Source organism: Pongo abelii, chromosome 1 (genome assembly GCF_028885655.2).
Source record: "Pongo abelii isolate AG06213 chromosome 1, NHGRI_mPonAbe1-v2.0_pri, whole genome shotgun sequence".
Taxonomy (NCBI): Eukaryota; Metazoa; Chordata; class Mammalia; order Primates; family Hominidae; genus Pongo; species Pongo abelii.
Window position 1 is genome coordinate 226990284 of NC_071985.2, and position 25244 is coordinate 227015527.

The 25244-nt window shown below is 49.5% G+C and overlaps 1 protein-coding gene and 1 non-coding gene across 13 annotated transcripts in view; both read right to left on the reverse strand.

Moving 5' to 3' along the window:
• The window catches only part of CAMTA1 (calmodulin binding transcription activator 1), a 979133-nt gene that overhangs the window by 527419 nt on the left and 426470 nt on the right, over positions 1-25244 (reverse strand). The window lies entirely within an intron of this gene.
• LOC112130804 (U1 spliceosomal RNA) lies at positions 17372-17536 on the reverse strand. Its single transcript, XR_002913011.2, has one exon. It is a non-coding gene; the product is annotated as a U1 spliceosomal RNA (small nuclear RNA).

Below are 25244 nucleotides of genomic sequence, written 5' to 3' on the forward strand. Positions count from 1 at the left end.
TACTCTAAGAGTGATGAGAGACACGAATTAACCAGGGGTACACGTGTATTAACAGCAATGAAGGAAAAGCGAGGACTCCGATCTTAATACAAATGTGGCATAAAATGTAAGACAGCATAAATTAACCTGGAGAGTGCAACTCCGGTAAGCGCAAGGAAGAAAAAGCAGAGGGCACTTGACAGCATCCTAGAGAGGCTGCATCCAGACCGGGGCAGAGAGGTTATGACCCCCACCTCCCCGGCCCCTTGAAAAAGTGATAGTAGGCTGAGAGATTAAAGAGAATAAAAGTCAGCCAAAAAGAACGAGGAGAGGCGCCTTCCAGACAAAGAGAACGGCACGTCCAGAGGGGTTAGATCCCAGGGCTTTGTGGGTCCTCCGAGAATTCCGAACATTGCACTCGAGGGCATGGAAGCGACTGGAGGTTTTGAAGCAGGGAAGTGGGATGATCACTTAGACTTGGCATGTCTGGCTGCTGCTTCTGCCTCTCTACCTTCGTAACTTGTAAACAGCAAACACTCTATAAATCCTCATCAAATGAGCAAATTAATCAAGAAACAGCAACTTTTCTTAAAAATAGAAAACTTCACTTATTATGCTGAAAGCATTTGGTCAGTGACAAGCCAAAGAAAAAGGGGTTTAAGATGAGAGAGAATTAATGGCATCACCTGTCTTTGGATTCAACACTATAGTCAAGAAAGAGGACCAGCCATTCCTGCTGCTTGGTGCAGCCAGGTCACGTAAGCCCCATCCCAGCACAGTGATGGGAGCCCTGCTCCAATGCCACCCAGCACCCGGCTCATGTTCAGTCCCACTGCAGTCTCCTCCTGCCGAAGTCCACGCCTCCCAAATGGCGCCTGGTGCTTCCGTGGCCCCTCACTTGTCATATTCCAACACCGATATTTTATTAAGAATCCAATGTAAATTTGAGAGAAAATTAATGTGTCATCTCCTAGCAGGAAGGACTAAACATCTCAATGTGACGGTCTGTTAGAGTTGTCATTTATCATTAGCATGCAATTCAAGGCAAGCTTCTCACATTCTGGTGGGAGCTTTCGAGACAATGAATCTCTGGGAATTAGCTTCTGGTCCAATTATTCCTGTTTCCCCCCCACCTACCTAAGAGATAAATTCCGTCTCAGTGGGAGGAAAAAAAAAAAAAAGAGCAGGAGGAGGGAGTTTGCTCTTCTCCTTTCTGGCTGAAATCAATTTTTCTCAAGGAGACAAGGCAATATTCATTTTGTGAGAAGGGAATAAGGCTGTACGCGAAAGGCCAATCAATGGAGCCGTTCTGATGAAAACTTCCTCAAATCAAATGTAGGGGAACCTCTTAATGCGCTTTGTTCTTCTTTTCCATAATCCATAACTATTGAGAGAAAGATGGGCGGAGAGCAGCTGCCGCAAAGGGAGAGCTACGTAAACAGCTGGGCCCTGCAAACACTGGTCTGTGTACCCTCTCAACTTGTTTCCAGGGACTCCCTACGTGCCTGGCCCCGTGGTAGGCACCGGGAACAGAGCGCTACACAGGTGTGCCCTGGTCCTCAGGGAGCTTATGTTCTAGCAAGGAGCTAGGCCAATAAAAATAAACTAATAAAACATATATGGCTATAAAGAAGATAACCCAAGATAGGAATTCTGTGCATTAAAATAGAATTGTTTTGTCTAGGAACTGTTTAAAACCTTTGGTGCAAAACATAAAAATGCGCTCGGACGTAAATCATGCTCCTGGTTCCAAAGCAAACAGGACAACTGGGATGAACGGGCAGATGTCAGTGCCTCCTGGGAAGTGAGAGCCAGCCATGCTGAGAAGCCTGGGGCAGCCCTGTGCAGGCACAGCCACACCTGGGGAGTCCAGGGTGCCTTGGCTCAGCCACTGAGACTGGGATTCCAGGCAACTGTCCCTGCATCTGCTGGCCAACCACGTGGTGTCCCCCAGCCACACAGGCCAGGGACAAAGGGCTGGAGGGTCCTGGATCAGGAAAGTACCTCTGCCCTGGAGTCTTCTAACAGGCCCTGCTCTCTCTGCGGGGCCCACCCCCTCAGGGAGGACAAAACCAGCCTCCGATGGGTGGTGTCTCCCAGCCAAGTCCTCCCTGGCATCGCATGCACCCCCATCACAAAACTCGGCAGGCTGAGCCATCCCTGCTGCTGGAGTCTCCATGAGGGCAGAGGCCACATTTGTTCTGTTTGAGCTCCAAGAAGTCTCTGTGAGGGCAGAGGCCATGCTTGCTTTGTTTGCGCTATAAGAAGCCTTTCCTTTAACCTGCGCAATCCTGTTCAGTAGGATTAGATCCCCATTTGACAGAAGAGGACAGCACATGTCAGAGGCCAAGCAGTGACCCGAGGGAGGCTGCACTTGGCCCTAGATCTGGCTACTGCATAGAGGAGCTGTCCTGTCATCTCCATCTCATCGGGGCCACATAGCGGCTTTGATTGAAAATCTTGGCCGAGTGCAGTGTCTTACACCTGTAATCCCAGTATTTTGGGAGGCTGAGATGAGTGGATCACCTGAGGTCAGAAGTTCAAGACCAGCCTGACCAATATGGTGAAACCCCGCCTCCACCAAAAATACAAAAATTAGCCAGGCACGGTGGTGGGCACCTGTAATCCCAGCTACTTGGGAGACTGAGACAGGAGAATTGTTTGAACCTGGGAGGCAGAGGTTGCAGTGAGCCGAGACGAGATCATGCCACTGCACTCCAGCCTGGGAGACAGAGTGAGACTCTTTCAAAAAAAAAAACAAAAAAACCTCTCTCTCTCTCTCTCTCTCTCACACACACACACACACACACACACACACAAACACATTAAGCCAGCGTGTGATGAATTCTGGGGTCACGCATTGCCTGCAATGCCCCCCTGAGCCAGCCTGCTTGGCTTCCCTGGACTCTCCTGCCATCCTCCTCCTCAGCCCTTGCCTGGACACCATCAGTCTATTTCCAAGCTTCAGGCCCACATCAAGGGGCCAGGAGGTTGCCTGGGCAGATCCCCCGGGGGCTGCTTATCCTACTCAGGGAGGCAGCCACCGGGGATCTCACCCCACGATCAGACTCAACTGCACCCTGAGTTGGGAGTCCCTCTTGCTGTGTGACCCAATTGGCCTCCTTCTACCTTGGATGCAGCCATGGCTTCTATTTGCTGCCACACCCCCCAGGCTCCTGGGGGGTCCCTCTGTACACTGGTTCCCCCAGCCATGAGCATGGTGCTGAGTGACCCTGGGTTCAGGGAGAGAGAGGATCCCACTGTGTGCCCCCAACAGGACAGGCCTGAGGGCCTCAGCCACCCTCAGCCACCAGCTCCTAGAGACATTGCGGGCGCCAGTCCGTCATGCCATCTCCCCAACTGGCGTGGCTCCCGGGGGCTGGGGCTGGGTCCAGGAGTCACCTTGGCTACCCTGCCTGGCTTCTCTTCACCTGGGCCAACAAATAAGGATGCTTTCCCAGATCTCTCCGGCATGGGCTCCCGAGCTGAAGAGCCTGAGGGATAACCCTCCACCCTCCACCTCCTTCTTGGCTGAACAACGATTTTCTCCCACACCTAAGACAGCCAACCGCAGCCACTCTGCCAGGACTAACACTAGACTCAGAGGAATGGCTTTTGGTACAGACGATGGGCGATGAGGCCGAGAGATTCAGGAGGATGTTCCAGATGGCAGGAGATAAGCAGGTAAGGCGCTTTCCACAGAGCTTTGCAGGAGGGCGGGTCAGCCCAGAGCAGCAGCCCAGCCAAGATCCACAGCCCCCAGGAGCCCAAGAAAGCCAGGAGAGGGCGCAGGCTCAGAGCTGGGGGTTGCCCGTGCCCTCAAAGACTCTTTCTTTCTCTTCCACCCTCCTCCCCAGACCCCGGCCTCATTCCTGCTTCCCAGAGCTCTCTCAAATTGCCAAGGCCTTCTTTAGTTTTTCAGGAGGGCTCTGGCAACCAAAAGCGCAGCTGTGGATCATTAAGCCACAATTTCAAACCTAGGCTTCAGGGCCAGGCCAGGAGCCAGGCCAGACTGGGCTTTCCCCAGATGTGGGTGGTGGGGGGACACCCTAGGAACCGGCTTTCTGGGTGCTCCTGTCCTTCACAGGCCCACATACCTCAGCCCGTTTTCCGGCTGCTCAGAGCTCCTTGGGGTTAAAGTGCCCCAGGAACACTTCACCAGGGCCTTCAGGTCAGTCCTTGGAGCTTCAGCCCAACCGGCCTCTCAAAACCCCGAGAAGAAACATCTGGATGTGAGTCATCATGAGTACCAGGCCCCACTTTCCACCAATGGTCATCGGGGAGCCATGGGACTACGCGGGCTATTTTCTTCTTTTTACCTATCTGTAGCTCAACTTCTCTATGAAGAACATCAACTGTTTTATAACCAAAGGAAAAAGAAACATCCTCTGCCATTGAAGAATTGAGTTCTTCATGAAGGACGCTGAAGCCCAACCCCTGCCCTCTGTGCTCCTGGCTCACAGGCTCACTCCCTCCAGACTGGCTCTTGCCTCCTCCCCTCTCCTCCTCCTCTCCTTCCCCCTCTCCTCCTCCCTTCCCCTCCTCCTGACCTGCCCTCCTCTCCTCACCCTCCTCTCCCCCACTTCACCCCCCATCCCTCCTCTCCTCACCCTCCTCTCCCCCACTTCACCCCCTACCCCTCCTCCAATCCTCCCCTCCTCTCCCCCACCTCACCCCCTACCCCTCCTCCAATCCTCCCCTCCTCACCCCCACTTCACCCCCCACCCCTCCTCCAATCCTCCCCTCCTCTCCCCCCCACTTCACCCCCCACCCCTCCTCCAATCCTCCCCTCCTCTCCCCCACCTCACCGCCTACCCCTCCTCCAATCCTCCCCTCCTCTCCCCCACCTCACCCCCTACCCCTCCTCCAATCCTCCCCTCCTCACCCCCACTTCACCCCCCACCCCTCCTCCAATCCTCCCCTCCTCTCCCCCACTTCACCCCCCTACCCCTCCTCCAATCCTCCCCTCCTCTCCCCCACCTCACCCCCTACCCCTCCTCCAATCCTCCCCTCCTCTCCCCCACTTCACCCCCACCCCTCCTCCAATCCTCCCCTCCTCACCCCCACTTCACCCCCCACCCCTCCTCCAATCCTCCCCTCCTCTCCCCCCACTTCACCCCCCACCCCTCCTCCAATCCTCCCCTCCTCTCCCCCACTTCACCCCCCTACCCCTCCTCCAATCCTCCCCTCCTCTCCCCCACTTCACCCCCACCCCTCCTCCAATCCTCCCCTCCTCTCCCCCCACTTCACCCCCCACCCCCTCCTCCAATCCTCCCCTCCTCTCCCCCACCTCACCCCCCACCCCTCCTCCAATCCTCCCCTCCTCTCCCCCACTTCACCCCCACCCCTCCTCCAATCCTCCCCTCCTCTCCCCCCACTTCACCCCACACCCCCTCCTCCAATCCTCCCCTCCTCTCCCCCACCTCACCCCCCACCCCTCCTCCAATCCTCCCCTCCTCTCCCCCACCTCACCCCCCACCCCTCCTCCAATCCTCCCCTCCTCACCCCCACTTCACCCCCACCCCTCCTCCAATCCTCCCCTCCTCTCCCCCCACTTCACCCCCCACCCCCTCCTCCAATCCTCCCCTCCTCTCCCCCACTTCACCCCCACCCCTCCTCCAATCCTCCCCTCCTCTCCCCCACTTCACCCCCCACCCCTCCTCCAATCCTCCCCTCCTCTCCCCCCACTTCACCCCCCACCCCCTCCTCCAATCCTCCCCTCCTCTCCCCCACCTCACCCCCCACCCCCTCCTCCAATCCTCCCCTCCTCTCCCCCACCTCACCCCCCACCCCCTCCTCCAATCCTCCCCTCCTCTCCCCCACTTCACCCCCCACCCCCTCCTCCAATCCTCCCCTCCTCTCCCCCACTTCACCCCCACCCCTCCTCCAATCCTCCCCTCCTCACCCCCACTTCACCCCCACCCCTCCTCCAATCCTCCCCTCCTCTCCCCCACTTCACCCCCCCACCCCTCCTCCAATCCTCCCCTCCTCTCCCCCACTTCACCCCCACCCCTCCTCCAATCCTCCCCTCCTCTCCCCCACTTCATCCCCCCACCCCTCCTCCAATCCTCCCCTCCTCTCCCCCCACTTCAACCCCCACCCCCTCCTCCAATCCTCCCCTCCTCTCCCCCACTTCACCCCCACCCCTCCTCCAATCCTCCCCTCCTCTCCCCCACCTCACCCCCCACCCCTCCTCCAATCCTCCCCTCCTCACCCCCACTTCACCCCCCACCCCTCCTCCAATCCTCCCCTCCTCTCCCCCCACTTCACCCCCCACCCCCTCCTCCAATCCTCCCCTCCTCTCCCCCACCTCACCCCCCACCCCTCCTCCAATCCTCCCCTCCTCTCCCCCACTTCACCCCCACCCCTCCTCCAATCCTCCCCTCCTCTCCCCCCACTTCACCCCCCACCCCCTCCTCCAATCCTCCCCTCCTCTCCCCCACTTCACCCCCCACCCCTCCTCCAATCCTCCCCTCCTCTCCCCCACTTCACCCCCCTACCCCTCCTCCAATCCTCCCCTCCTCTCCCCCCACTTCACCCCCCCACCCCTCCTCCAATCCTCCCCTCCTCTCCCCCACTTCACCCCCCACCCCTCCTCCAATCCTCCCCTCCTCTCCCCCACTTCACCCCCACCCCTCCTCCAATCCTCCCCTCCTCTCCTCACCCTCCTCACCCCCACTTCACCCCCCCTACCCCTCCTCCAATCCTCCCCTCCTCTCCCCCCACTTCACCCCCCACCCCTCCTCCAATCCTCCCCTCCTCTCCCCCACTTCACCCCCCCTACCCCTCCTCCAATCCTCCCCACCTCACCCCACCTCCTCTCCCCTTCCTCTGGTCCTCCCCTCCCCTCCCCTCCCCTCCTCCTGCCCTCCTTCCTCCTCCCCTTCACACCCCCCTCCTCCCCTCCTCCCCTCCCCTCCTCTCACCCACTCTCACCACTGCACTTGGCCCTGCAACCCTGCCCAGTCCATTGTCCTGGCCTCCAGCTGCCTCGTGGTCCAGCCCTGCAACACTTCGCCATCTGCCCTCACTTTCCCAGCTCCCTGACAACCTCTACAAATCTGGGAAATGGCCCACAGTGCCAGGGCAAAGCTGGGCAGAAGGCCCAGGGAGGATGGAAGGACGGCAACCCCCATCCCCTAGAACTCTCTCAGCCCCCTCTGCTCTCACCTCCACTCTCCTTCCTCTGCCCCAGGCCCTGCTTTCCCTGGGGTGGCCTCATCATCTCCTCCCGGACTCTGTGGGGCTGCCCTCTGGGCTCCCCTCCACCTGGCTCCAGGGAGATGCCCGTCCTGACGCACACACTTTCTGTGCTGCTGTGAAGGGAATTCCTGGGCTGCGTGCAGAGCCCTCCCCCTGGGCTCAGCCTGCTCTGTGGCCCCTTCCCATGCATCCTTAAGCCCCCTGACCCAAACCCATCCCCCTCCAGCAGCACAATGTGCCCTAAGGCCTTGGTGTCATAGCACACACTGTCACCTTAATCCAAAGTGCCCCAAGGCAGCTGTGGATCATGAAGCTCCTATTTCAAACCCAGAGCTTCATCCCCTGACCAAAGTCCAGCATCCTGGTTGGTTCCTCAGGGCCAATCCCGAATGCCACTGCCTCCTGCTCCGCTGGCGGGTCCTCGACCCTCCTGTGCCACAACGCCATCCCCGGTCTGAGGCCCCTGTAGGTGCCCTTGCTTCATTACAGTTTGCTCCACATGTCTGTCCCCAGAGGGCTGAAAACCCTTGGGGGAGCCACAGCCCTTTATCTTGGGGTCTTCTGTAGATCTAGAAGAGTCTCCAAAAGTATCTCCAGTGTGTTCCTAACTGGGGCTGGGAACAGAGACTGCAGGGCCCTCCTGGAATCCCGGTGAGAGACTGCACCTGCTGAGCACGAAGTGAGAGTCAGGAGCTATGCTGAGGGCTCACATGCACGAGCCCCACTTGACTACTGCCATGAACCTGTGGAGTGGGCAGCACAATCATTCCTCTTCACAGGCAAAGCCACCAAGGCTCAGCGGGGTTCGATGGTTTGCCCAAGTCCACACAGCAATCGTGGTGACACCAGGATTCCCCAGTAGGGAGGCCCGACTCCAGGCATGATTTGACTCCTGTCCTCTGCTGCCTTCCTCAGAAGATGGTTGAGATGTGCACAGAGACTCAAATCCCAATCAGACCATCAGAGAGCTAGAACAGGGTCCAGCCCAGCTTGAGCCCTCCCAGAGGAGGCTTTCTGGGTGGCTTAAATATCCATCAGTGCTAATCCTCCCAAGTCTAATGAGCATACTCTACACTTCCCAGTTGGAAACGCAGAGTCCGGAGTTGTTTTTATTTTTATTTATTATTATTATTATTTTTTGAGATGGAGTCGCACTCTGTCACCCAGGCTGGAGTGCAGTGGCGCGATCTCAACTCACTGCCAAGTTCCGCCTCCCGGGTTCATGCCATTATCCTGCCTCAGCCTCCTGAGTAGCTGGAATTACAGGTGCCCGCCACCACGCCCAGCTAATTTTTTGTATTTTTAGTAGAGACGGGGTTTCACCATGTTAGGCAGGATGGTCTCAATCTCCTGACGTCATGATCTGCCCGCCTTGGCCTCCCAAAGTGCTGGGATTACAGGCGTGAGCCACCGCGCCCGGCCGAGTCCGGAGTTCTTGAAGAGCTCTCAACACCACCCTTGTTTTGAAGGGCTGTGTGATCACAGGACTACATCTCTGGATTTTGATAACCGTACATGAACTGAGCTGAAGGTGTTTTGGTCAATGGAGACCTCTGTGCCTCCAGAGCTCATAAATCAGAGCCCTGTGGTCTAACAACCATGATGTTCCCCTAATCACGTTACTGCAATATTAATAAGGCTGTTTAATGCAACCAGTTCCTTCTAAATTGTCACATAAAAATTTGGTAAATGTCAGACATATCATTTAATAGAAAATGATGTTCTACTGCCAGGGGAGCTAGGTGGCTAAGAAGATGAGGGCAAAGCCTGGCGATGACCTTTGGCAGGTTTGAGGGACAAAGCGCTGCCAGCCTGGGGCTCCCGCCTCAGCCCTTCTTTCTTGCAGTCAGCAGCCACCCTGAGTCCCCATGTGCAGGGCCCTGGGTGAGGAGTCCTGGGAGGGGAAGGGAGGGGCTAGAAGAAACAGCCCTTCCTGTCCTCATGCAGCGTACGATCCTGTTGGAGCAAGAGAGACTACCAGGTTTTCTCACTCACTGGTCACTCCTCAGGATGCCCCTTGTCATAAAAGATCATTACTCCCATTTTAGGAAACCCAGGCAGCCCCCGGGAACATTGGCCCACACAGGAGAAACCTGACGTTTACAAAGGGATGAGTTTGGCTGGGAGCGATGGCTCATGCCTGTAATCCCAGCAATTTGGGAGGCTGAGGCAGGTGGATCACCTGAGGTTGGGAGTTCGAGATCAGCCTGACCAACACGGAGAAACCCCGTCTCTACTAAAAATACAAAAAATTAGCCGGGCGTGGTGGTGCATGCCTGTAATCCCAGCTACTCGGGAGGCTGAGGCAGGAGAATCGCTTGAACCCAGGAGGCAGTTGTTGCGGTGAGCCAAGATCACGCCATTGCACTCCAGCCTAGGCAACAAGAGCAAAAACTCCATCTAAAAAAACAAAAAACAAACAATAGAACAAAGGGATAAGTTCACAGAAGCAAAGTAGCATCCTGTAAACTACTTATAAATGGGGTTGGTGTCCTGTGAAAGGGGTTGGTCCCACTAATTTGGGTAGACAGGGGCACAGAGATGGACAGAGTGACATTCCCCACAGCCTAGTTGATGATAGGAAGAGTGTGGAAACCCCTTAAAAATGGCTTCAGTTGGCCGGGCGCGGTGGCTTACGCCTGTAATCCCAGCACTTTGGGAGGCCAAGGTGGGCAGATCATGAGGTCAGGAGATTAAGATCATCCTGGCTAACATGGTGAAACCCCGTCTCTACTAAAAATACAAAAAAATTAGCCAGGCATGGTGGCGGGTGCCTGCAGTCCCAGCTACTGGGGAGGCTGAGGCAGGAGAATGGAGTGAACCCAGGAGGCGGAGCTTGCAGTGAGCCGAGATCGCACCACTGCACTCCAACCTGGGTGACAGCGAGACTCCGTCTCAAAAAAAAAAAAAAAAAAAGGCTTCAGTTAACTACTTTGGTAAATGAATCACAGGATATTGATAGAATAGTACACAGTTATTAGAAAAAATGTGCGTATCTGTATTTGTTAACATGGAAAGCACTCTGTGATTTAAAAAAAAAAATGCAAAATGGAATGCATGGTGAGATCTCATTTCTATACAATTCTTCACATACCCAGCACCTATATATCTATGCATGCATAAGGAAAAGTCCAGAAGGATGGCATTCTCTAAAACCTTGACCCCGGCTATCTCTGGGAAATGGGACTTCAGACAATGTTTGTGAAGTTGGTTGCTTTTTGTTATATCTTTCTGTGTGGTAAGAATGTTCTTCAATGAGCATGTTCTATCTTTGTCAGAGAGGAAAATCTTAATTTAAATGAAATTAGAGGACAGGGATTACAGCATGAACTCAGCAAGCATTCACGGGGCACCTGCCCTGCACCCAGTCCTAGGGATGTAAAGGTGATGAAACTCAGCCATTGCCTGGAACAGCCTGAAAGCGAGTGGAAATCACAAATAACAAGCAGATGGTTGTAATTCCACGAGAGGCAGGCAATGAGGGTGAGGTGGCGGGGTGGGAATTTGAGGGGGAGGCAGTGAGCTTTGTGTCACTCTCTTTTACTGCAATAAACCTTGGCCTGCATGCCTCCTAAAAGCGGGTTCTTTGGAGGCATGTGTGGGGCCTCAAGGAAAGTTCTCATTGAGCAGAGTTAAAAAGCCCCTTTTGGATCCTCAGGGGATGTGGGGGCAACTGAACTCAAAGCCAGAGAAGGCAAGAAGGAAACGCCTGCCTCAAGGGGCCATGGACAGGCACTGGGCTGAACACGCCAGGCCATCCCACATCTGCCATCCTAGGACACCCCCAAAAGGGAATGCTAGGATCCCAACCCCTGAGATGAGGAATCAGTGGCTCGGAAAGGTTTGCTGCTGGCAGGAACCCTATAGGGATGAGCGGAGGAGCCGCACTGGAACAGGCGAGGGGATGTGTTTCCGTCATTCACCATCTTCCTGCGGGGAGACTAGACCCTGAACTTCTGAGCTGGAAATGCCACTGTCGAGGGAACTCTGAGCCAACCAAAAGTCTATGATTACGCACCAGTGACCTTCTTCAGAGAGGGACTGATGCAGAGAAGTGAACCCCTGAAATCCTACTAAGTGTCTGAGCTTCCACCCTTTTCTCTGGGGTAGCTGTCAACCCCGCTGGCACATTGCACTGGGGTGCCGGCCTCGCCACTCTTGATGGGTTGTTGACGGACCCTCCTCCCAAGTGTTCTCAGCAACACCCCACCCACACCCCCAGGAAAGGGAAGTTCCAAGGGAAATCCAATGCCTTAAATAAGTAATTCCCAGGGCCACTAGGAGAAAAGGCTCCCAGGATATTGTTGGTGGGGAGGGAAAGGGTGACAGTAGAGGTCTTTGTGGATAATAAAAGAGATCTGCTGGCCGGGCGCGGTGGCTCACACCTGTAATCCCAGCACTTTAGGAGGCTGAGGCGGGCAGATCACGAGGTCAGGAGATGGAGACCATCCTGGCTAACACAGTGAAACCCCGTCTCTACTAAAAAATACAAAAATTAGCCGGTCATGGTAGTGGGTGCCTGTAGCCCCGGCTACGCAGGAGGCTGAGGCAGGAGAATGGCATGAGCCCAGGAGGCAGAGCTTGCAGTGAACTGAGATCGTGCCACCACACTCCAACCTGGGCAAAAGAGCGAGACTCCGTCTCAAAAAAAAAAGGTATCTGCCAAGATCAGTAAGAATTTGCCCCAGGCTGCAGTCCCCCGCCCAGCTGGCCCCTTACAGCCCCTTCCTGACTCTTCCTAGCCTCTCCTCCAGCCTCCTCATCTCAGCCAAGGAGACACTGGACGATGGGGTCAAGGCGCTTTCTGCCATCCGCTGGCTGCAGCAATGAGGATGCAGCTCATGTGACCCAAGACTCATCAGGGCAGCAGCCCGTGCAGATGGCAGCATGGGAAGCTGAAGTGCGGTGGGCAGGGTGCCAACAGACCATCCAGACAACATGGAGAAGCTACGGAGCAGGGCCCTGAGAAGTGGGGCAGGGAGGCACATCCACCAAACACTCCCACATCAAGAGCCCCAGGTGGGCTTTCATCAGGCTCCCACTAACCCTAGAGCCTTGCCCTTGGCAATCAATGACACCAGTGGGCAGGTGCGGGTGTCACGCCTCCAACCTGGGACCCCGCTTGAGCAGGGACGGAATTCATGAGTTTTGTGCTCCTGTACAAAATGATGATGACGTTTAAAAATAAAACCCATACACAGCAGATTTCCTGAAAAATAATAATAATAACCTTAATTTTAGAAAGTGGAAAATAGTTTTAGAAAACTGTTTTGATCTTGGATCTCGTTGGGAACATGAAAACCTTCTCAGATTCAGCCAGCTGCTGGTTTTTCCACTTCCCTTTGGGTGGACACTGAGCCATCCAGCTGCGGTGCCCTTGCCAACTGGGACGAGAGCCTGCACAGCGGTGCAAATTTAGGCCACCCAGTGGAAAGCTCACCAAGCGCCTCGGCCACTGGGCACAGCCTGACCTTGAGCAGCGATTATGCTTCCAGCTAAGCCTGCAGCCTCTCCTGCAGTAAAAGGAGACCAACAAGGCCTAAGGCCTCCACCTGGCAGAGCATGATTCTCCCTCCCACCAGGTGAGGTCCAGGATGGCTTGAGCACTCTGGCTTTATGTAAAGATGGTACAAACACTGAGGTGCCCCATCCTTTATACAACTGCACGTCATGTGGGTTCATGGTAGTGATTATGATTAAGATTAGTCTGTGGTCATTACACACTCAGAAGATCTCTGGTCATCTGGGGTGATTGAGTTATTCAGGAATCTTCCATCCTGCCCTGTAACAACAGCAGTGAAGATGGGATGATACCTTTGTTAAATTTCCCATAGGCCCCAAGGAAAACCTGAGAGCTAATAAATACATGTAAATACATCTAATAAAATAAAATTTGAGATTAAAAGGAATCTCGCTTGCATATTCATGAACCACGTGGAAACTCAAATGAGCTCTTCTAAGCTCCTTATTCATGGTGAGTCAGAGATTTAACACATGCTGGGAAGATTGCTTAGCAAATATAAGCCTGGCAATGGCACATTCATCCATGAATTCATTGGACAAGTATTTATTAACTGTCCCTTTGCATTACTATTTATTTTGCATATTCATCCCTCTTTGCAAACCCAGGGCCTCATATAAATGGCAGGCACTCACCTGTTGACGATGCTGGTGTTCTGAGGCCCTAGAAAGCACAACCCCTGGCCTCAGGTTGCTTATATCTGCTCAAGGAGGTAAGAGTCACTTCCTCCATGAAGCTTTCCTGACCCCACAGGACCCTGTTTGGTGACCCTAGTATGCATTTCTCAAGACTCTCCCTGTTAGCACCTACCTCCCATCACACACTCACACACACATACACACATGCATGCATACACTCACACACATACACATACAATCACACATACACATACTCACACGCACATGCACCTGTTCCACTGTCTCTATCCTCTCCTGCACTAAGTTTAGGGTAGGCAGACACTGAATCTGCTTTGCTCACCCTAGCCTGACATACACATGTAGGAAACATTCAATACATCACTGGATGAATGAAGCAAGAAATGAATGGTTGGATAGGTGGGTGGGTGGGTGGGTAGATGAACAGGTAAGTAAAGGCAAGGCAAAGGCCTAAGTTGTGGCCCAAGGAAAGATGTATGAGGGGGTGGCCCGCAAGGGTGGGAGGAACAAGGGTGTTGGTCATCGAGGGAAGAAGATCAAGAAAAAAGGCTGGAGATCTTAAGGACAGTGAAGACTTGGCATGAGGTGAGTTGGTATTTTCTGGTCACTTCTGTGCCACACAGGGTGCTGGGCACCTCATGAGCACTACCCCGGATCCTCACAACTGCACCTGGGGCAGATATACCCACGTAGAAGAGGAAGCTAGGCTTAGCAGGATAAGCTGGCACCACTGCAGAGCTGGCACGCGGCGGAGCCAGGATTGGAGACCAAGTGGGCCTGACCCAAGCTCCCTCCATGAAGACCAATGGGCATCCTCTGGCCCAGGGACCGTTGCCATCAGGTAGGACTGTTGCCATCAGGAAAGAAGAGAGAGTGCTCCAGGAGGCAGCTCTGGGCAGTGCACAGGGATGAAACAATCAATATGGCGGCCGGGCCCCTTGGAACAAAGAGAAAGGCCTGGGGCTGTCTAGGGAGGACCCAGGACTCATGACCCGCTCCTGCCCACAGAAACATAACTCACTCTCCGCCTGAGCACAGCCACTACGTCATGGGGTGATGTGGAGCCAGGGAGGGAGGCAAGGACACGTTCCTAAATAATATCCTATTTTGTAGTCAACAGTCAGGCAAGAGGAAGGGAGAAAGAGGAGGGCACAAAGACAGCAAGATGTAGAAAGGATTGAGTGCTCCATGAGGCTCAAATCTCAGCCTCCCCACAGGTATGCTGAGACAGAAGACACAGGTCCTCACAGCCAGAGGGGCTCATGGAGCCGGCCCGGGCAATGTCTCATCACCCAGATGAGCACAGAAAAAGACAGGCTTGCAGGGTCCCATGGCCTGTCTGACACAATGCTCATGGGGTTTTCTCAAAAGCATCATCTATTTAGCTGATGGCCCCAAAGTGTTTCATTTAGCTGGAAATCGTGCTTGGTCCATTTCCCAGATCTCACTGACATTATGAGAAGCCAGCAGAATGCGTCTGGCAGCACAGCAGTGCAGCAACCCATCACCTCGAGTCACAGTCCTGTCGCCCCGGTTTGGAAAGCAGACAGTTCAGACCACTTCTAGAAGGCAGAGTCACTGCTGCCTTCCAGGCAAGCGAGGACTACAGGAAGCCTGTGTGTGTGTTTGTGTGTGTGTGTGTGTGTGTGTGTATGCACCAGCTTGTGCACATGCCCTCTGAAGGAACACAGGGGTCACCCATGGCACAAGGCAGTCATCAACCTCCCTGACCATAGGATGAAACTTTGCCATTCCTTTATCTTACTTAATCCTCCCACCAGGCAGGAATCATTATCCCCAAACTATTTCTGAGAAAGCCAAAGCTTAGCCGGTTCACGTGGCCCCAGCCCCACAGCCAGCGAGGAGCAGGGCTGAGACTGTAACTCAGCACAGTCTGAATCCAAAGGCCAGGCTCTCACTGAGACCCCAGTGTCCCCCACCCTGTTCCACAGGCCTGGAGAGGTGTTTCACGACGCATTCACTGTCTGCCTGGTACCATATAAAGAAGAATCAAGTCCCATCACCAAAGAAATTTGCAGAATTCTCAGTGAAACACAATGGAACAGGTTTGATTCTGGAGGGACTTCCCGGAGGCCTTCAAAGGCTAATGCACGCTATGGAAACCCAAAAGCCGGAGCAATGGCTCTGCTCGTGAAAGCCCCCAAAGGCAAGACTCTGGGTGTGTAACCAATTCTCCGAGTCTCGCACAGTCTCTGGCACAAGGTAGGAGAGTGCAATACTCATCAAGTGCATGAGTGAATGAATGATGAATGAATGAACAAGTAATTAAATGCCGTGAATGACAGCTCTATCTAAAGATTTAAAAGAATAAGAATAAGGCTCTGGGGAAAAGGCCCCAGCATCTCTGCTGTCATGGAGTATTCCTGCTGCCTAAGCTCCTCTCATAGAACCTGGCCCTTCCTTCGCTGCCTCCAGTGTTCCAGGGGATGGGTTCTGAGAAAGCCGGGCCATTCATCTGTGCTGGTGCTATGCCGGCCTTCAGCGCTTCCTGCCCTGGCTCTCCCACCTGGTGGGCTCTAGGAGGAATTCCCCGTGAGGGCACAGCAGAAGCTGACTGACAACCAGGTTGGAGGGAGACCTCTTGGGCCCAGCTGGAGGGCCCTAGGGAGCAGGAGGCAGGAGACAGGACCTCAGTGACCCTGGAGATCGCTCCCCATATGTCCTCATCCTCTTGACCATTTCCTCTCCATGTCCACCACTCATGGGAAGTTAAAACCCAAAGTTGGGCCCGTGGTGCCAGGTCAAGGGACAGCAGGTGCCACCTGGGTGGCCGAGCACAATTCCTTTATCCCTGTCCGACTCAGCCTAAGATTGGCTCTCATTTTGAAAATGCAGCTCAGATGTTGGCTGTGTCCCACTGGAGAAGCTGTCTGAGGCCTTAACCCTCCTCTGGAGACATCCAAAGCCACAGAGCCGAGGTGGTCCCTTTTTCTGGAACCGACAGAGAACAAGAGAAGACAGGGCGGCACCGTGGGGACACCAGGTGACAAGACTCAGTAGTGGTCTCGGAGGAAACAGAAGCTGTCTTCAGGGATCTGAACGCTCCCGGGAATGGGGTATCCACCCAGAGAAAAAATAGGCCAGGCCAGGATCCTTGAGCCCACAGCAGGTGAGACCCAACCCAGCAGAAGGCGGGTTTGTAAATGGAACTTTCCCAGCATGCCTGGCCTCTTTCCATTATTCCTCTGGGCCCAAAGTACAGACACTTTACAGGTTTTTGCTGTCCTTCGAGGGGGCCTGGGATTTCTCTACTATAATAATTCATAGGTGGTCTATTTCCAGAACAAAGATACTCCATGTATTCATCTCACAAACATTCTTGACCCCCTGCAATGAGTCAGGCATGGCGCATTCCCCAAGCCAGGCAGCGCTGAATCTGACTCTGGTTTCGGGCTTTGTATGAGAACGCTGTAAAAATATGGTTGGCTGGCATCTGAGTCAGCTCAGCCTTCCGTAACAAAGTACCAGAGGCTGGGTGGCTTAAACAGCAGACATTTATGTCTCACAGGTCTGGAGACTGGAAGTCTGAGATCAAGATGCCAGCCAGTTCCATTCTTGGTGAGGGCTCCCTTCCTGGCCTACAGACAGCCACCTTCTCACTGTGTCCTCACAAAGCAGGGAGAGTGCTCTAGTACCTTCCTCTTCTTTTTTCTTTGTTTTGGTAGAGATGGGGTCTCCCTATGTTGCCCAGGCTGGTCTCAAACTCCTGACTTCAAGCAATCCTCCTGCCTCAGCCTCCCAAAATGCTGGGATTACAGGTGTGAGCCACCACACCAGGCCCCTCTTCCTCTTCTTATAAGGGCACTAATCCTATCATGGGGCCCCACCCTCACAACTTCACCTAAATCTAATTACCTCCCAAAGGCCCCATCTCCAAAGACTATCACACTGGGGTTAGGGCTTCAGCACATGGATTCTGGAGGAACACAGATATTCAGTCCATGGAAGATGGTGAATCTTTTTTTCTTTTTTTAAGAAAAAATTCAAACATCAGGAGAGAGCACAGACACAGTCCCCCACTACCACAAATGATGCAGTGAGTTTCCCACGTTTGGGGAAATCGCAAGGGTCAACACATCTGGCATGCAATGGATAAGTCTCACCCTGGGAGAACCACCTTCAGGATCCTGGTATATCTCCCCTGCCAGGTAAGCATGGCGGGTCCCTTCTTGATAGAGACCTACACGCATATACACAATGTAACAGCTGCCAGATCACACTCACCCCTGGCAGCAGAATGGCAACGCTCCCTCCCATATGCCACAATAGTAAAAGGCTCGTTGAGTTCAACCATAAACACAGAAACAGAAAACACGCCAATATTTGGCTGAAGTGTCTATGAAAAAGGGCTGGCTAAACAGATGCATGGTGTAAACAAGCTTACAGGGGAGATACTTAACCTTCGTAAGAGAGCAGACCTTTTAAAGATATCCTCAAGATTCTTTTATGGTACAAGTAACATGAAAAGATGGTGTTCATAACAGGCTTGAGTCACTATTGTACTTGAAATTGATATAACTGCACACATCTCCTAAAATGCCACGTAAGGGACTTTCAGGTCGCCAAGGTAATGATAGCCACAAAAACTCAAATCTCCCAACGCATCCTCTAAAAACTACACAGATCAACAAGAAGAACAAAAACAACCACACAAATCCCACACACCTTTCACGTGACTGGAAAAAAGAGACACTATAAACATCAAATTAACAAATTCTTGAGTTCCCACCCAGAACTTTTATAAAGAGCAAGAGGATAAGATGGGTCCAAAAGCCAATGAAGGCAGAAGTCGAGCATGGAGAGTTTACGAATAAATTACAATTACCTGAAGAAAGAGAAAGTACATCCTACAGGGGAGAAAATACCAAAATGAATCCAGATAGACCAGAATATGGACTAGAAGGAAGTGATTTAAAGGTAGGCAGGGGCAGCATTAGAAAATGTGCAGGGGAAGGAGGGAGAAGCCAGATGTGGGCATTTAGGATTCTGCAAAACAAAAAATAATGATACATCCAAGGACCCTCAACTCCTCCCGCCCCTCCCCCAAAAACCAGTCATAAAGAAACTGCACTTCGCTGCACTGACAGAAGAGGGAGCTCTTGAACTAAAAATCACACGAACCACTCAATGTGGCGATGTAAGAGGTCTTCATCTGTAGGAGACTATGAAAGAAGAAAAACTAAAATGAGAATGCGACACTTACCCCAAAATCCCAACCATAAGGTGGAGAGGGAGGAACTGTGTCATAACACTACAAACTGAATTTAAAACCTCAACGATGCATTTGAAAAATAGCCTCACCGCTTGTAAATGAAAAGATCAAATAACTTACTATAAGGGCAAGAGAGACAGTTGTCAGCCTTCTCAAAAACAACTTAGAAGGTGGGGCAAGGATGGAGCAGCAGTTCCATAAAACTCAAAGATTTTATATCTAGCGAAGCAGACCCTCAAAAATCAGAGGTACAGAATAAGAGTTTAAAATATGGAAGAATTGAGTGATGTACCCACAGGCGCCTCTGAAGGAATCGTCTAGAAAATTAACTTTATCCAACCAGGAGATGACTGGGGACTCTGGCAAAGGAACTTATGGGGAACATTTAATATATTTAATTATGGACCTAAATTAAGTGTGTAACTAAAGTTAGGAGAATCATACATAGATTATATATGTTTTGTCAACTACAAAATGATAGGAAACAAAAAAAGGAAAGACAAAACCAGAATAAGCTCAATGATGGTTGTATAAGCAACAGGTGGGAGTCAAGAGACTCCATTAACAACCGAAAGACCAAATGGTAAAAGTTAGTAAGAGACTAACGGGATTTTTAAAGGTAATGAGTACAAAGGTACCCATTAGACTAAAAATGAGAATTTCTTATATATAAAAAGAAATTAAATGAGAATAGAAAATGCATCATGTAGAAAGACAAGTACAGCAAGTAGAACATAATACACATTGCATTTATTATATAAGATTATACATATTGGGCATATAAATAAAAGTGAATGGGCTTATGAAACTTATGAAAACAAAAAAATTTTCAATTTGGCTTAAAAAGAAAGATCCAACTATATGTTATATATAAGAGGCATACTTTTCAAAAGAGTGTATTAGTTTGTTCTCACACTGCTATAAAGAACTGCCCGAGACTGGGTAATTTATAAAAGGAAAGAGGTTCAATTGGCTCACAGTTCCACATGGCTGGAGAGGCCTCAGGAAACTTACAATCACGGCAGAAGAGGATGCAAACACTTCCTTCTTCACATGGCAACAGGAGAGAGAAGTGCCGAGCAAAGGGGGAGAAGCCCCTTATAAAACGATCAGATCTTGTGAGGACTCACTATCATGAAAACAGTATGGGGGAAACTGTCCCCATGATTTAATTTTCTCCACCTGGTCCCACCCTTGACACATGGGGATTGTTACAATTCAAGGTGAGATTTGGGTGGAGACACAGAGCCGAACCATATCAAAGAGATTCAGAAAGCCTAAAACTAAAAGGATGGCAAAGACATATGAGGCAAATGGAAATAACAAAGCAAGTATTGCAATCTTCATATCAAAGTAGAATAAGTATAATTTAAGAAACAACATTATGACACCTTCTAATGCTAAAAATCACATTCCACAATAAAAATATAACCGTAATGAATATTAGTGCACCAAACAAGACTACAACCACTTTTACAGGAGAGGAAATTGTAGGAAAGATAGGCCAGGTTTGATGGCTCACATCCAGCAATTTGGGAGGCCAAGAATGGTGGATTACTTGAAGTCAGGAGTTCAAGACCAGCCTGGCCAACATGACAAAACCCTATCTCTACTAAAAACACAAAAACTAGCCAGGCGTGGTGGTGCCTGCCTGTAGTCTCAGCCATTCGGAGGCTGAGGCACAAGGATTGCTTGAACCCAGGAAGCGGGGGTTGCAGTGAGCCGAGAATGCAACACTGCACTGCAGCCTGGGTGACAGCTCTGTGAAAGAACCAAAGAATGAAAGAACAAAAGGAAGGAAGGAAGGAAGGAAGGAAAATGAAAGAAAGAAACTGTAGGAAATATAGATGAAAACACTAAGAATAGTGTGTTTACCACACCGCTGTCAGTACAAGAGAAACCAGGTAAACAAAAAATAAGTAAGGACACAGAAGCCCTAAACAATATAATCAATTTCCTTGACAAATCAATTTGTCACTGATGTGGTTTGCATGTGTGTCCCCACCCAAATCTCATGTCAAACTGTAATCCCCAATGTTGGAGGAAGAGCCTGGGGGAGGTGACTGAATCATGGGGGAGGATTTCCCCCTTGCTGTTCTCGTGATAGTGAGTTCTCAGGAGATCTGATTGTTTGAAAGAGTGCAGGACCTCCCCCTTCACCTTCTTCCTCCTGCTCCAGCCACGCAGGACATGTGGGCTTCCCCTTCACCTTCTGCCACGACTGTAAGTTTCCTGAGGCCTCCCCAGCCATGCTTCCTGTACAGCCTGTGGAACCATGAGTCAATTAAACTTCTTGTCTTTATAAATGACCCAGTCTCCGGTAGTTCTTCACAGCAATGTGAGAGCAGACTAATACAGTAACACTTCATACTTTTTCCTTGAATTCCCTATTAGTAGATATGGAATCTACTATATCTTCTCCTTAAGTACACACAGAATATTCACAAAAGTTGGTCACATGTTAGGTGATAAATAATCAATGCATTTCATAAAATAGAAATATTACAAAGAAATATTTTCTGATCACAGTCTAATAAAACTGGAAAATAATGTTAAAAATCTTTTCAAAACTAAAGCAATAGAAATTCCAAAAATGTACACGTGATCATGAAAACACTACATACCAGGTGGGGCACGGTGGCTCACACCTGTAATCCCAGCACTTTGGGGGGCCGAGGCAGGAGGATCACCTGAAGTCAGGAGTTTGAGACCAGCCTGGCCAACATGGTAAAACCCCATCTCTACTAAATATACAAAAATTAGCCAGGTGTGGTGTGCGCCTGTAGTCCCAGCTACTGGGGAGGCTGAGGTGGGAGAATCACTTGAACCTGGAAGGCGGAGGTTGCAGTGGGCTGAGATCGCGCCACTGCGCTCCAGCCTGGGCGACAGAGTGAGATTCCATCTCAAAAAACAAACAAACAAACAAAAACACTACGTACCAGAATTTATGAGACATATTTAAAACAGTGATCAGACTGAAAATTCATAGCCTTTTTAATTATTTTAATAAAAATGAAAAATTAAAATTTTAAAATTCTAAGCTCAAAAAGCTAGAAGAAGAACAACAGCAAAACCATAAGAAAGGGAAAAATAAAGTTAGATGTAGAAATAAATGAGGTGGATCAAATTAACCAAAATTTCGGGTCTTTTTTTAAAAAAATAGGATAATCACAAGCTAAACTTAATCAAAGAGTGAGAAAGTACAAATATTCCAAATAAGAATGGCAGGATACAGATGAAGTCTTATTATATAGCTACAGTTATCAATTCTGTGTGGTATTAGCAAAGGAATTGACACATAAACCAATAGAATAGAGAACCCAGAAAGAGACCTGCACAAATACACCCAACCGATTTTTGACAGAAATGCCAAAATTAATTCAAGATAGCTTTGTTGAAAGATAGCCTTTTCAACAATTGGTGCTACAGTGATCAGACATCCACAGGCAAAAAAAAAGAAAAGAAAAAACCTCCACCAAAGTCTTCTCCACACCTACAAAAACTAACTTGGAATGGACAATGGGCTTAAAACATAGAAGAAAATTTGGGAACTAGGGCTAGGCAAAGGGTTCTTAAACTTAACACCTAAAGCACAACATATAAAAGGAAAAATGGGTAAAGAAGATTTCATGAAAATTAAAATCTTTGGGCCGGGCGCAGTGGCTCATGCCTGTAATCCTAGCACTTTGGGAGGCAAAGGCGGGTGGATCACGAGGTCCAGAGATGGAGACCATCCTGGCTAACATGGTGAAACCCTGTCTCTACTAAAAACACAAAAAATTAGCCGGGAGTGGTGGTAGGCGCCTATAGTCCCAACTACTTGGGAGGCTGAGGCAGGAGAATGGTGTGAACCTGGGAGGTGGAGGTTGCAGTGAGCTGAGATTGCACCACTGCACTCCAGCCTGGGTGACAGAGTGAAACTCCGTCTCAAAAAAATAAATAAATAAATAAAATCTTTGTTCTGTGGAAATGCAAACCAAAACCACAATGAGATACCATCTCACACCAGTTAGAATGGCAATCATTAAAAAGTCAGGAAACAACAGGTGCTGGAGAGGATGTGGAGAAATAGGAACATTTTTACACTGTGGTGGGACTGTAAACTAGTTCAACCATTGTGGAAGTCAGTGTGGCGATTCCTCAGGAATCTAGAACTAGAATTACCATTTGACTCAGCCATCCCATTACTGGGTATATACCCAAAGGATTATAAAACATACTGCTGTAAAGACACATGCACATGTGTGTTTATTGTGGCACTATTCACAATAGCAAAGACTTGGAACCAACCCAAATGTCCAACAATGATAGACTGGATTAAGAAAATGTGGCACATATACACCATGGAATACTATGCAGCCATAAAAAATGATGAGTTCATGTCCTTTGTAGGGACACAGATGAAGCTGGAAACCATCATTCTCAGCAAACTATCACAAGGACAAAAAAACAAACACCGCATGTTCTCACTCTTAGGTGGGAATTGAACAATGAGAACACGTGGACACAGGAAGGGGAACATCGCACACAGGGGCCTGTTGTGGGGTGGAGGGAGGGGGGAGGGACAGCATTAGGAGATATACCTAATGTTTAAATGACGAGTTAATGGGTGCAGCACACCAACATGGCACATGTATACATATGTAACAAACCTGCACGTTGTGCACATGTACCCTAAAACTTAAAGTATAATTTAAAAAAAGAAATTAAAAAAAAGAAAAAAAAATATTTGCTCTGTGAAGGACAGGATGCAAAAGAAGATACAAATTAGGAGAAAATATTTGCAAACCACCTATCAGACAAATGACTGGTATTTAAGATATATAAAGAACCCCCAAAGCTTAATAAAAAATAAAATAATCCAATTAGAAAATGGACAAAGGACTCCAACAGGTAATTCACCAAAGAGAATATACAGATGGCAATAAACACATGCAAAGGTGTTCAACATCATTAGCTAATTAGAGAAATACAAATTTAAACCACAATTAGATAACATTACACACCTATCAGGAGAGCTAAAATAAAAAATAGTGACAACACCAAATGCTGATTAGGATGCAGAGAAATGGGGTCATCTGTACATTGCTGGTGGGAATATAAAGCACGGCTACTTTGAAAAGTGCTTTGGCAGATTCTTTAAAAGCTAAATATGTAGTTATCATACAACCCAGCAGCTGCATTCCTAGGCATTTATCTCAAAGAAATGAAAATCTGTGACCACACAAAAACCTGTACACAAATGTTTATAGACATTTTATATGTAATTGCCAAGAACTAGAAACACCCAGATGTCCTTCAATGTATAAAGGGCTAAACAAACTGTAGCACATTCATTCTATGGTACATCACTCAGCAATAAAAAGAAATAAACTCTTAATAAATGCAACAATCTAGTTGAATCGCGAGACAATTATGCTGAGTCAAAGTAGCCAATTCCAAAAGGTAATTTATTGTATGATTCCAATTATATAACATTCTTGACATGATAAAAATTACAGACATAGAGAACAGATTAGTGGTTGCAAAGAGTCAAAGAGGGTGTAGGGGAGGGGAGGAAGTGGGTGAGGCTAAAAAGGGCATCCTGCAGCACCCCGGAGGTGAGGGACATGTTCTGTATCTTAATTGTACCAACATCAAGTATCCTGGCTGTGATATTCTACTATAGTTTTCAAGATGTTACCATTGAGAAAAACAGCTCAAAGTGTGCATAGATCATCTCTCTGTATTAGTTCTTACAACTGCATGTGAATCAACAGTTGTCCTGAAATAGAAAGTTTAATTTAAAAAAATGAAATGTGCAAAGGAGTATTTATAGTAGCTGTCTTTTGTGTAAGAAAAAAAGGAGAAAATAAGAAAGTATACATGTATCTGCTTATCTCAGCAAAGAAACACAAAACAGATAAGGAGATCATAATGAGAGTGGTTACCTATGTGTGGGGAGGGATGGGGGCAGTGACACGTCTCTGGATCTAACTTTTTTGCATAGTTTTGATTTTTATAAACATGTTAATATTTTCCATCCTTAAAAAAATCAACAAGGATGGGGAGAGACCATAAAATAGAACACAAGCAAAAAAAACAAAAGAGCCTAATTATATTTTATTTCCAAGAATAACATAACCAGAGAGAAAGGGGGTGGAGATTAACCCAACAGGCTTATGAACACAGTATGTTGATTATATGCCCTCAGGCTAAAGAAAAAGTGCTATAAACAAACATTGAACTCTAGTTGGTAGGTTTGCTTTCTTCAGTGGTATAGGTTAACTCTTATTTCATTACTTTATATATATTTTAGGATTTAGACAATAATATACTCAGGAAAATTTCTCCATGTTGGAAAAGAAAGTGCCACATATGGAAAGATGAATGGCTAGGAGGAACCCTGTGATGTTGGACTAGAATTGGTATCATCACGAATGCATGGTTTTACACACATCCATGAATGCGGATATTTAGAAGTAGGTGTGGATATATATGCGTTTGTGTATCTATGAATGTATCCTCACACATGCATTGCTTAGCTTCTTCTACTAAGGGAGAGAGTGTCTAAAAGCAATGGCATACCAATCGCAAGGCACACAGCTGGAATCCAGAAACCATTCTCTGCTGAAAGGAGCCAGGGCTCATTAGAGATTGAGTTAATCCCAGG